Source organism: Gekko japonicus, unplaced genomic scaffold, assembly GCF_001447785.1.
Source record: "Gekko japonicus isolate JY-2015 unplaced genomic scaffold, Gekko_japonicus_V1.1 scaffold3, whole genome shotgun sequence".
Taxonomy (NCBI): Eukaryota; Metazoa; Chordata; class Lepidosauria; order Squamata; family Gekkonidae; genus Gekko; species Gekko japonicus.
In genome coordinates this window covers 2,404,275-2,417,383 of record NW_015170887.1, presented here as the reverse complement: position 1 = coordinate 2,417,383, position 13,109 = coordinate 2,404,275, and positions in this window count along the sequence as shown.

Genomic DNA, 13,109 nt, shown 5'->3' with positions numbered 1-13,109 from the left:
AGTTAGCATGGAGAGATCTGTGAGAAACTGGAAAGAGTTTTGAACTGATAGCTTACTGAACTTGTGCCTTTTTGAAACTGATTGTGCTTGAATTTATGTTTTTTTAACCAACATGCAATGTTAGCCTGCACCCAAAGGAACTGAGGGCTTTTCCTCATGCGTGACTTACTCCTGATTTTTTTGGCAGTTGATCCACAAGCAGTGGAATTGGCTTGAGCATTATTATTCTGCCTGTCTGCCCTCCCTCTGCATTTTCACTGTTGTGGAGTCAGTTTATTTTCTTATGCACATAATGAAGATTTTCAAGGGAGAGTGCTATCGTCATCAGTAGCATCACAGCACACACACCCTTTTTTGTTCATGCTTATATCAATATAGCAATATAGTGTTATGATAGAGAAGTTCTCTAAATTCCTCGTTTTCATTTCAAATAAAAAGTAAGTCTCTAACTCCTCCCTGATGAAGATACAAGGAAAAGGATGTAAAGTAATGAGAGACTTTTTTTTCTTTTCTTTTTTGTTTTTCTTTTGAATGAAAGCCGGGTATTCAGAGAACCTGCTTAAACCATCATGACAACACTATTTTGATATCCTGATATTTTAGTGCCTTTTTGGGTGGCTGAGTCATAGAATCATAGACTGTTAGAGTTGGAAGGGACCTTGCAGGTCATCTAGTCCAACCCCCTGCACTATGCAGGAACATAGCCGAAAGATAGCCCTACATACCTACAACATACCTGAAAGATGGTCATCCAGCCTCCGCTTGAAAATGTCCAGCGAAGGAGCATCCACCACCTCCCGAGGCAGACTGTTCCACTGCTCAACCACTCTTACAGTTACGAAGTTTCTCCTGATATTTAGCCGGTAACGACTCCCTTGTAATTTTCACCCATTAGATCTAGTCTTGCAATCTGGAGCAAGAGAGAATAGATCTGCTCCATCTTCTACATGACCGCCCTTCAAATACTTGAAGACTGCAATCATGTCCCCTCTAAGCCTTCTCTTTTCCAAAACTGGACACAGTACTCCAGGTGAGGCCTGACCATAGCAGAAGAGAGCGGAACTACCACCTCCCTTGATCTGGACACAATGCTTCTGTTAATGCATCCTAAGATTGCATTAGCTTTCTTCACAGCCACATTGCACTGCAGGCTCATGTTTAGCTTGTGATCAACCAGAACACCTAGATCGCTTTCACATGTGCTGCTGTCAAGCCAAGTCCCTCCCATTCTATATCTGTGCCTTTGATTTTTTGTACCTAAGTGTAGGACTTTGCACTTATCTCTATTGAAATTCATTTTATTTGTCTCAGCCCACTGTTCCAGCCTATCTAGATCATTTTGAATCCTGACTCTGTCTTCTTCAGAATTAGCAATCCCACCTAGCTTCATGCCATCTGCAAATTTGATAAGCATCCCCTCTATGTCTTCCTCCAGGTCATTTATAAAAACACTGAACAACACTGGGCCTAGGACTGAGCCCTGTGGCACTCCACTCAAGACTTCCCTCCACGTAGACGCAGAGCCATTTACAAGCACTTGTTGGGTACGATTTTTCAACCAACCATGAATCCATCCAATGGTTGCACCATCCAGCCCACACTTAACCAGGTTATCCTCAGGTAGATCATGTGAAACTTTGTCGAATGCTTTACTGAAATCTAGATACACTATATCCACAGCATTGCCAGAGTCAGTCATTTTGGTAACTCTGTCAGGTTAAACTGGGCCAAGGACCCTGAAGAGGAGGAAAAATTTAGTGCCTTCTTAAAAAATCAAAAATGAAACCACTCATCTTCAGGGCAGGGGGAGGAAAGGGAGTAGTTTGACAAAGAGAACTGTCCAATCATCAAAAAGTGCGGTGGAGGTGGGTGCGGGAATGGGCGGGATAAAGAAAACTGACAGAAACATCACACAAGAGGGAAAAGCTGGCACCAAATCAGCTTCCAGAAACTGATTAGTATAAAAGTGGTCTCAAAATAATCAGAAAAAATGTGGAGAAAAAACAAAACAAAGTTAAAATTAAAAACACAAAAATGTGTGTAGAAATCAGGGGATAAACAAAAGCAGTGTGGGGCCAGAACCAACAGAGGGGGAAAGAAGCAGTTGTTGTTGTTCAGTCGCACAGTCGAGTCCGACTCTTCGCGACCCCATGGACCAGCTCCCGCCAGGCCCTCCTGTCTTCTGCTGTCCTCTGAAGTTTGCTCAATTTCATGTTCGTTGCATCTATGACACTGTCTAACCATCTCATCCTTTGCCGTCCCCGTCTTCTTTGACCTTCAATCTTTCCCAGCATCAGAGTCTAAAAGACAAAGCCCAAAGTGGGGCCATATTTCAGTGGTTTTGTCAAAAGCTACAATCCAGAACACAACTGAGAGTTACAGTCAGTTCTCACTCCAGGCCTTGGGGTCACCAAAAAAATGGGCCTAGCCCCACTTTTTCAAACTTTGCTGCTCGTTCCCACAACTTGAATTATTCCACATTGCTTCCTTCCTCTTCTTGAAACTAGGTACTTGTGGTTCCCTTGGGAAGGGAGCAGAGGGAGCACTGAAAATATATCTTCCACTCACTTGTAAGCCTGGGGCAGGGGGGTTGACAGAAGTCTTCCTACTGACTTCTTCCAGCAGCAGTGCTTTTAGGGGAACATGGGAGAAGAGATAGATGGGCAGAAAGAAAAACAGTAAATGGCGTGAACTACAGTCCATCCCCCCCCCATGAAGTGTCAAAGGCAATAAAAGTAGAGGGGAGGAGGGAGAGAGAGAGAAGAGCACACTCCTTCAATCTGCAAAGTGATTTATGCACTGAGGCCACCCCAGAGGTAGGATTTGGACTCAGGTCTCTGAGATCCATTGTTTTGTCCACTGGGACCTGAGCTGGTAAAACACCATTTTTACTCAAATGTTTGTTTCTCCTCCTTAATCACAGGCAAGACCGGCACCAGTTTCTCCTTCATGCCAGCTTGCATTCAAGGTCCTTATCAAGTACCAGAATGCTCAATAAACTGGAATATTTCCAACATCTCCCCCCCACCACCACCACCACATGATAATCAAGGATGAAATGTGCTCATTAGGAACAATGGACATGTTGATGACAAGGGAAAACATTTGCAGGTGTGAAGGATGAAGCTTCCTCTCCAGCTGGCTTCTGACTAGGGCCTCCTTACCACCAGAAAGAAGAATAATGACAAACATCACCATTTTCAGGAAGATGAAAGTGATTTCTTTTCTAAAGCAATGCTCGAATAATGTTGATGATAAACAGATTTTGAAAAAGTTTAAATATATTTTCTAGCAGAAAGAATCAAGAAAAAGAATACTGAGCAGTAATACAGTTAGAAAGACACCAAGTCTAGGGTACCAAAAGCTCTATTTAACTCTTCCCAAGTAGTAGGAAGTTTCCGGGGCAGTCTTTTACATCAGTTTCCTGGTGAAGAAGGAATACTGGAGACTTAATGGTGTTTTTTAAATGCTTGCTTGTTTGCATACTAAGGAGAAGGAGGCTGCAGAATGCTTGGGCGGTCCTTCAGGGATTTTTGTTCCCAGCCAAATCTCAAACCCCAAACTTCATCCTTCAATGGACACATGAGAACCACCAATCTATTTCCTTTGCCCAAATTCCTTTGAATTTCATGCTGCAAAGTACTATGGTATTCTGATTTAACATCAACAGATGCCATTTGGTGGCCAAGTAAGGATTGAATACAATTAATATGTTTGGAACAGGATAGCCAACCTGTCAGTGTTAAAACCCCTGTACCTTTAGCAGCTACAGAAAGCACTAGTGCTATTTGGCATGTCACAGTGCTGCAGGAGCTTGAACACAGAACATTCTAAAAATCCAGCATCATTGTCCTATTTTATTTATTTATTTAATTAGATTTGCTATGCTGCCCTTGGCTTACAACAGAGTGAGAACAAAATTCTTGGTTTAAACAACATTAAAACCATTAAAAACAGATCAATTAATAGAAACAGAATACATATACTAGATGGTGGAAAAATCAGCTCCCCTAGCCTCCTTGGGGGGAGGGGTTGCGAAGGATGGGGAAGTGTATGAGAGTGCCAGATGTCATACTATCCTCCCCATCGCTGTCCTCAACCAAATGCCTGGCGGAACATCTCTTGGATGTCTTCTGGCAGAGAGTTCCACCAGGTGGGGGCCAGGGCCAAAAAAGCCCTAGTCCTGGTCGAGGACAGCCGGATTTCTCTTGGGCTGGGGACCACCATGAAGTTCTTGTTTCCTGAGCGCAACACTCTTCCAAGGGCATACTGGGAGAGGCAGACCCGAAGGTATGTAGGTCCCTGACCGTTAAGGGCCTTAAAGGTCAAAACCAAGACCTTGAACCTGATCCAGTGCTCCACTGGAAGCCAGTGCAGCTCACACAACACTGATTGGATGTGTGCTGTTTGGGGGGGTCCCATAAGGACCCATGTGGCTGCATTCTGGATCAGTTGGAGCTTCTGGGTCAGGTGCAAGGGTAGGCCTCAAGTTCATTTATTACAGTTCACAACCAAATTCACAACACAATATAAATCAACATCAACCACAGAGATACGTAAAAATAAACAGAGAGATAGATAAATAAAATATAAGATGTATAAGAAATATTTTAAAAATATACAATCTAGAGCGAATTACAGTAGTCTATCCTGGAGGTGACTGTTGCATGGATCACTGTGGCTAGGTCATGGCGAGACAGTTAGGGAGCCAGTTGCCTATCCTGGCACAGTTGGAGAAATGCCAGCCTGGCAACCTTTGCCATCTGGGCCTCTATAGACAAGGAGGAGTCCAGAGTCATGCCCAGACTCTTGACGGCCTATGCCAGTGACAGAGGCATGCCCTCAAGAGTCGGGAGCTGACAACCTAACTGAAGCTTCCCCCACCACCACCCAGCCACAGGAGCTCCGTCTTACCTGGATTCAGTTTCAGCCAACTCTGCTTTAACCATTTCGCAACAGCATACCCTCGGCTAAATTTCCAGGAACGGTAGTCGGCCAGCCGCCCATCAACAGAAATAGTTGGGTGTCATCATTCCCGGATAATAGTTGGGTGTCATCAGCATATCGATGACACCCCAGCCCCAAACTCCATACTAGCTGGGCGAGGGGATGCATGTATGTTAAATAATGGGGAGAGAAGTGCCCCCTGAGGAACCCCGCATTCCAGCAGGAACCTTGGGGACACTGTCCCTCCCAGTGCCACCCTCTGTGTCCGACATCAAACAACAACCTGAGCAAGAAAACACAAATGTTGAAAAACTGACTCCATTCTGCACTTTCCAAATACATTTGGCGTATTGAACTATAATGAGTGTATCAATGTTCTGACCAAAAGTCTGTCAATCCAGTTTGTTTTTAATTTTGCATTGGGTTGGATCAAGCCATCATTTTCATTCAATCTCATTCCATTTCCCCTCCTTAGGACAGCCTCCACTCCACATGGATTTTGTATATGCAGGTCCCACTATACCCACAGCATAGCCTTTTTGGTGATCAGTGGGGACCCCTCCTTTCATTCTCATAAGCAAAGCTGGTTGGATACAACCCACTGTTCTTTCCAATCACATGCTGCAGTATGAATTGCTACCAGCTGGAGCATCTGTTCATCTTAACTGTTGGCCATGTTGGTTAGGAGTTGTTTTTGCGCAGGTAGTAGATTATAATTTGAGTTTCCGGTTGCGTGCCAAAAAGAATATAAACCATTATTGGCTTATAATTCCAGTTTCCGGTTGTGTGCCAAAAAGAATATAAACCATTATTGGCCTGCTTTAATCACTTCATCACAAACATGGTGTTATATATTCTGTGAGACCCACGCCCTTAAACTGCTTTATCCTGTATTTTAAAGGTACCGTATATGCATTTTGAGGTCTTTCTGTCTGAAACAGAAATGCACATTAAAGATATTTTGCTCTTGGCCAGCTACCTTTTGCCTTGTCCTCTATCCTTGGTTTGGTGGCTGATGGTGTTGTATAAAACAGCTCAAGCTGACATAATGAGCTGTGTTTTAAGATCAGGCTTAAGCTGTAAACCAGTCCAGGAAGAACCACTTAGAAGGGACATCAATGATGGAGACCATCCATAAGGGAAACTGACAAACTTGTAGAGCAACTGGATAAAATCAGATCCAGGTAGTCAAACGTGTTGGTCTGAAGCCATAGAACAAATTTAGAGTCCAGTTTTAAGATATCGAAAACAGAATTAAATAACAAGCTGTTGACCTTATAAACTTAGCTTACAGGAGGAGTCCGCACTGGTGGTAGAAGCCAGTTGAGCTTACATGTATATATGTATCTTCAGTTTGCAACCAACTTATAGTGACCTCAGCAAGAGGTTTTCAAGGCAAGTGAAAAGCAGAGGTGGTTTGCCATTGCCTTCCTCTACAGAGTCTTCCTTGATTGTCTCCCATTAAAGTACCAATCCTGCTTAACATCAAGATCTTATGAGACTGGGCTATACCATACCATTCCACATCCCTCAGGTGAGCCTGACCATTTTCTAATAAAGAGGGAGGTAATTTGGAGACTAGATAAGAAGAGGATTTCAACCAGCAATAAGATTACTGATCAGTTGATGAGGTAAATATCTCCTTGACCATGTACAAACCTGGTGAAATGAAACATTACTCCTCAAGCAGGCTTTTGAGTCAAATTAATGCAAAACATGGAGCAATGTGAACATTAGACTAAGACCAGCCTGGGGAGGCTTTGGGGGTAGGATTATGATCCAGGATGGGAAATACCTGAAGATTTTTGTAGTAGAGCCTGTGGTGGGGTTTGGAAGGGGAGGGACTTCAGTGCAGTATAATGTATAATACCATAAAGTCCACCTTCAAAAGCCGCCATTTTCTTCAGGTGATCTGATCTCTGTCCCCTGGAGATCAGTCATAATAGCATGAGATCCTGGAGGTTGGCAGCCCTATATGGGGAGTTTAGTAGCTGCTCACTGCATGGACCATTTTTCACGGTAGTCTTTTACCATGGTGCTTTGGCCCAACAGCTTCCCTTACTGCTTGCTTTTCCCACATGATCATCTACCCCAGTGCTTTGTGCCAACTACCTGCCCCAGTGAGTATTTATTCCGCTAACCATCTATCCCAGTAATTAGAGCTAATGATCTGCCCCAATGGCACTCTCTCTCGATGACTTACTGCTTACCCTAATGACTTTCTGTTCTAGTTAAAGGGAAGATGGTTGGTCAGCCTATTTATTTATTTATTTTATACCTCACATCCTCTTCCCCACAGGGGACTTGGGGCAGCTACCCTCTCCCACAGGGCACTTGGGATGGCTTGCAACATTTAAAATACAATAAATACAAATACAATGCAAAGAAATAAACCCCATGAAGGGATGTCCAATCTAAGTTTTAAAAGAAGAAGCCGTGCTCTGGACAAGTAGAGATGTTCCTTTGTCTCTCTCTTCTCTTTCAGGACGTTCTCTACTTTCTTCCTCTGTTCTGAGTGGGTCAAGCCTGTTGTTATAAACCATCCAGACTGACAGCTCCCGTGAGGCTTGGCTAACTCATTCCGTTTGTTGTATTGTTCTTGGAAACTGCTGAGATTATTTTAATCTTGTATTTATGAAGACTTATTGCGATAAGATTTATTTATGTTTCCAATTTATCTTTTAGACTGAGGAACTAGAAAAAAGGAAGTCATTTAATGAACCTTGCTACATCAAAATCTTAATGTATGACTGGCACAAAATTTATTATTTATGAACAGTTAAGAGTATTACGATTGTATTTGATTCCTCTCAAATCGATTTTGTTGAGGGAGTTGTTTTGTTTGTTTGTCTTGTTTTTTGCCACAAGGCCTAAAAGATTCTTCTAAATTCATTCAGGTGTACAAGCCTGTGAGGAACAGTTAACACTTGACAGAAAGGGAGGGATGCATTCATATCTACTTTCTATCATCATCTGTTCTCTTGCTTCAATATTATTTGGTCCTCGTAATTCTTAGCTGAATAGCCTAAATCTAGGACTGCAACAGAGAAAGAAAAGCCTCAGGTTTTATAATATAATGATACTATGTGCACAAGAACACTAGGTAATTATGTAACCAAAGCTAAAGCATTCTATAATTAGAACATGCACATAGTTAGAATGATTAGAACCGCTTTCTATGTGATTGTGCTGCTGGGTCACAAAAATCCACTCAATTTAGGATAAAAGATATGTCTTCATATTACTGGTGAAGTTAGAAAACTAGATATCACCCCAAATGGCCACAGACAATATGGAATATTTTATTTTCTTGCTAAGCCAATAAGTACCCCCTCAAATAAAACAGATCCATGTGTTCATGGCTTGCACTCCAGTTTTATGGATCTGTGCATGCTCTTTTTTTAAAAGGTAGTTCACTATGTCAAGTAACTTTGGACTTGTCGCTCACCATAACAAAAAGGTTGAGAACTACAGTTCTAGATCACTGATAATGCATTGGATTAATTTGAGCTGAGAGCTATGGGTGACAATCATTAGTTTCCTATTGTTTGGTCTTTAGGGTCTGTCCTAGAAGTTGTTTATGGGCACCAGTCTCACCTTGTCAATCGGCTTCTTCAATTGATTCAGAGGGTATAGGGTTGCCAGGTCTGGATCCAGGAGAGGGTGGGGTTTGGGGAGGGGAGGGGCCTCAGCATGGTACAATGCCATAGAGTCCACCCTTCAAAGCAGCCATTTTCTCCAGAAAAGCTGATCTCTGTCGGCTGGAGATCGGTTGTAAAGGCAGGAGATCTCCAGGTCCCACCTGGAGGCTGGCAACCCTAAGAGGGTATTATAATCTCAAGAACAACCTGGTTCCAATCTTTCAGGTGTGAATCCCTCGCCAAAGAACTGGAGTTAACGCAGCTTTAACATAGGGCTTGGCTTCGGACAATGCTCAAGGTAGTTTAGTGTTACCAACCTCCAGGGTGGGGCCTAGAGCTCTCCTGGAATTACAATTGATCTCCAGACTGAGTTCCTCTGGAGGAAATGGCATATAGCCAACCATCTGAAGTCCATGTATATGAAAGCCAATACCTTGAACTGAACCCTGTAATTAATGGCCAGCCAATGGAGTCACTGTAGAATGATGGCAATATGCATGCACCACCTAGTGTTAGGTCCCACAGCCAACAACTGTTGTTGTTGTTCAGTCGCACAGTCGAATCTGACTCTTCGCGACCCCATGGACCAGATCACGCCAGGCCTTCCTGTCTTCCGCCGTCCTCTGAAGTTGACTCAATTTCATGTTCGTTGCATCTATGACATTGTCTAACCATCTCATCCTTTGCCGTCCCCGTCTTCTTTGACCTTCAATCTTTCCCAGCATCAGCCAACAACTGAGTACATGCTTATTAGCTCTCACAAGCCCTCTGTGTGTTCATCATTGCATGAAGAGGGGAGCAGATTCGAGGACTGCCTTCATGTGATTGTCAGTTCACGAACACAGTGAGCTTCATGATTTTATTTTATTTATTTTATTTAATTCAATTTATACCCCGCCCTCCCCGCAATGCGGGCTCAGGGCGGCTTACATAGAGGCAAACGCCAATATAAAACATATTTAAAACATTTAAAAATCCCAACAGTACAAAAACATTCTTAACAAGTTATTGACTAAAGTGCTCTAGGTGTTCAACATGGTATAAGATGGCATTTTTTAACTGTTCAGCATCATCTGCTCCAGGGACTGATGTTCCCTCATCCAGGGCCAGGTAAAGATGGAGTAATGGTGATGTTAGTGGCGGCTCCTACTCATATGCCTGGTGGAAGAGCTCCGTCTTACAGGCCCTGCGGAACTGCACAAGGTCCCGCAGGGCCTGGATCTCCTCCGGGAGCTCGTTCCACCAGGTAGGAGCCACCACCAAGAACGCCCTGGCCCTGGTAGCGGCCAGCCTGGCCTCTTTGGGGCCTGGCATTGCCAGGAGATGTTGGGTCCCGGACCGAAGTGCTCGCGGGGGAACATATGAGGAAAGGCGGTCCCTTAGGTAAGCTGGACCCAGACCATGTAGGGCTTTAAAGGTAAGAACCAGCACTTTGAAACGAATCCGGTACGCTATTGGCAGCCAGTGCAGCGCTTTCAGCACAGGCTGGATGTGGTCCCTTCTAGGAAGACCCATCAACAGCCTGGCCGCAGCATTCTGCACTAGCTGCAGCTTCCGGATTTGCGACAAAGGCAGCCCCATGTAGAGAGCGTTGCAGTAGTCTAGCCTCAAGGTGACCGTCGCATGGATCACTGTGGCCAAGTCACCGCGGTCAAGGAAGGGGACCAACTGCCGCACCAGCCTCAGATGGTTAAAGGCTGATTTGGCAGTGGCTGCCACCTGGGCCTCCATAGATAACGAGGAGTCCAGGAGCACTCCCAAACTCCTAACCTCCAGCGCCGGCACCAAAGGCACCCCATCGAAGGTCGGGAGAGGGAGCCCTAACCCCAAACCACCGCGACTCAGGCCCAGGACCTCCGTCTTCGCCGGGTTTAACTTCAGCCTGCTCAGTCGGAGCCAACCAGCCACGGCCTGCAATGCCCGGTGCAGATCTTCAGGGACAGAGTCCGACCGGCCACCCAACATCAGATAGAGCTGGGTGTCATCCGCATATTGATGACACCCAAGCCCATACCTCCGGGCAATCTGGGCAAGGGGGCGCATATAGATGTTAAACAATAACGGGGAGAGAACAGCCCCCTGGGGCACCCCACACACAAGAGGGTGCCTCCGGGACTGCTGCTCCCCTATCACCACCCTAGGTGGTGTCAGCGAGCTGCCAATGTTTTGTTTTGTATTACTGTGTTCGCTTGTCTGCTTTCACTTTCGGCCGAAGCTCTGTACATGCGCATGTCTATGTAGATTGCTGAAATGTTTATATCTCCCAAGGCCACAGGTGGTTGCAAGTGCTTGTTAGTGTACCGAAGCTCCCATGAAGCGCCGTGAGAAAGAGATAACAAGAACTGCCTAGGAATGTTTGTTCTCAAGCCTAAAGGCGCGCGGGGGAAACCCCGCAATTGGGCCTCAGTAGTTTGAATGTCCTATAATATGCTTTGACACGTGAATCCCTCTCATTCTGAACAGTGACCCTGTTATGCACCTTAGCTTCAAAATAAAGTAAAACCTTTCTACAAGCGTGTACTTCATTATGATGCTGTGAGGAGTCTGACACATGAGGATGAAGTGTACATGCATATGCTCCATATGTTGCTGATCACAGGGATGGAAAGCACATGTGTACATTTCCTCTGTGTATAGGCAGCATACTCACAACCCACACAGGGGAGTGGGGATAGCATACTTGAACCTGCTCCCCTCTCAATGTGTCAACTGAATGTGTGTAGGGGTTATATGCAGAGGGCTGCAGTTTTCTAGTGTTGACTACTAACCATTGCTAGGAAATGACAGGTCTTGCTATGCAAAATGATAGTATATGTTTTTCTATGAAAACAGGAGTTGCAAAATCTTAAAGGCAAGGCTGCTAGTAACATCCCTAAACAGTATATCACTCACAAATTCCTCCCTTTCCTAGCATATTGAATTTTTCATCAATATTCACTGCCTGGATCTGTTTGTTGTTGTTGTTGTTGTTTCTCATTAACCCCTCCAGTATTAAATGGAGCATCAACCTGAAAAGACTGATTAATTATGCCAAATATTTGAATATATTGTACAAATTACTACTATATAGTCTGACATTCCTAGCCATTGGATTTTAGCAATTTTCTGTTACCATTGTCCTTCCCTATGTGTGATTTTATACTAGAGCTGCAATGGAATGCTAGTAATTACACTGCTTCTGGCATATTTCAGCACAAGTGGCTGAATCTATATTTATACCAAGACTTAAATATCATCTGTCAATAAAACTCAGTATTGGAATGTGCAAGATTATTATTTTCTTGAAAGAAGTGTAGCACATTACAAAATTGACCTCATATTCAATTGCTTATGATATTGCAGATACGCTACAGAGAATTCATAACACTTTTACAGAAGGACTGATAGACTTTTCTCATCTCTTCTTCCATCCAATGTAATTACTCTATACCTTTTGATGTAACACTTGAGGGAATGTAAAGCATAGATTGTCAACATGGTTGAACTCCCCACCTTTTCTTTCCTCTTCTGTTAAGCAGACTGTGCACATAGAACTCATTCCTTTTGACCAAGCAATTGTAGTTTATTTTGATAATTTTGAATGCCATCAGGCATAAATCACCTTCTCCACAGTCAAGTGTTAAATATCAGCTGGTATGGTGTCTAGGGTGGCCCTTAAGATTATGTCTTAAGGAACATGTCTTTGCCTTGTTAAATATTTGGTCTGAAAATCTATTAAAAATACATTCTCTGCAACCTACAGGGGCCTTTCATTACTTGTGGAGCTGAGGCTCAATGTCTCCAGCTGCTCCGCCACCTTCCCTTCCCTTAGTTTGCTCGGAGAGTCCGAGCAAGCCGGCTGCTGGAGGGAAGGAGAGGCGGTTTAAACCACCTTCCCTTGGCTTGCTCAGGATCCCCACGGCTGCAGAGAGCCTGAGCAAGCCGGCTGCTGGAGGGATGTGCATTCCGAAAATGGCCCATTCGGGTCCCTTTCAGGCTGCTGTGGGTCGAATCAGATTCTCTGATCTGAATTGGCTTCCTGCAGTTCTGCCCCATTATATCCTAAGGGCCATTTAAGTCAATGGCAAAAACATAGGGTATATTCTGGGGGCTGGAGGGAAGGGGGTTTGAGGGAAAAGATCCAAAATCGCAGGGTAGTTGCTGGAGCCTCTCCCCAAGATACCCTCCATGTTTCAAGAACATTGAACAAGGGGGCCCAATTCTACGGGCCCCCAAACAGGTTGCCCCCATCCCCTCCATTGTTCTCTATGGTGGGGGGGAAGTTACACGGGAGAGGTGGAATTTGCCCCTACGAGTCCAAGGCCATCACCACGGGGCTCAGGGAGGCAAGGGAACGTTTCACCCTGCCCCCCGGGCGCGGGCATTGCAGCTGCCGCCAAGAACAGAGACAGCGGCTATAACTTTTTAAAGAGCCCCTCCCGAGAGCTGTGCCGCTCGGACATCACACTCCAGAGGTGGAATTTGCCCCTACGAGTCCAATGCCACCACCCCGGGGCTCAGGGAGGCAAGGGAACGTTTCGC